At 38.3% G+C, this 415-nt stretch overlaps 1 long non-coding RNA gene across 1 annotated transcript; it reads right to left on the reverse strand.

Moving 5' to 3' along the window:
* Nucleotides 1-406, reverse strand: LOC111787308. The gene is made up of 2 exons (XR_002813946.1): nt 167-406; nt 1-48 (listed from the first exon to the last, which is right to left on the reverse strand). It is a non-coding gene; the product is annotated as an uncharacterized LOC111787308 (long non-coding RNA).
* Between the last annotated feature and the right edge of the window lie 9 nt (nt 407-415).

Here is a 415-nt window from a genome sequence, read left to right on the forward strand (position 1 = left end):
AATCTTTCCTTCTTACCTAACAAAATTACTCTCCTTTTCCACCACACCCTATTGAAAGAAATCAGCAGAGTAAGAAATGAAAGCAAGAAACTATGCTTGTAAGGATCTCTACTAATGAGCTAAGCTGCTAAGAATGAGATATGTCTAAATTGACTCCTCAACTCACTATTTATAAGAAGAAGGCGATGGCTGCTGCTTTGTCACCCATGTGCCATCATCCTTGGGGAAAAGAAAAGAAAGAGAAGCCGCCTCTTTCCAATTAGTTTAACAAAGATCTTATTTGGGAATTTTTCATTTGGAAATTTCCTCATTCACTTTCTGGTCTCTGCATACAAAATAATAATATCATCCATGCTTTCCTGTGAGAACATAGGAGGATAAGTGCCAGGTGGGTCCACATGTGATCCCAATTGGA

The sequence above is a fragment of the Cucurbita pepo genome, unplaced genomic scaffold, assembly GCF_002806865.2.
Source record: "Cucurbita pepo subsp. pepo cultivar mu-cu-16 unplaced genomic scaffold, ASM280686v2 Cp4.1_scaffold009929, whole genome shotgun sequence".
NCBI classification, from domain to species: domain Eukaryota; kingdom Viridiplantae; phylum Streptophyta; class Magnoliopsida; order Cucurbitales; family Cucurbitaceae; genus Cucurbita; species Cucurbita pepo.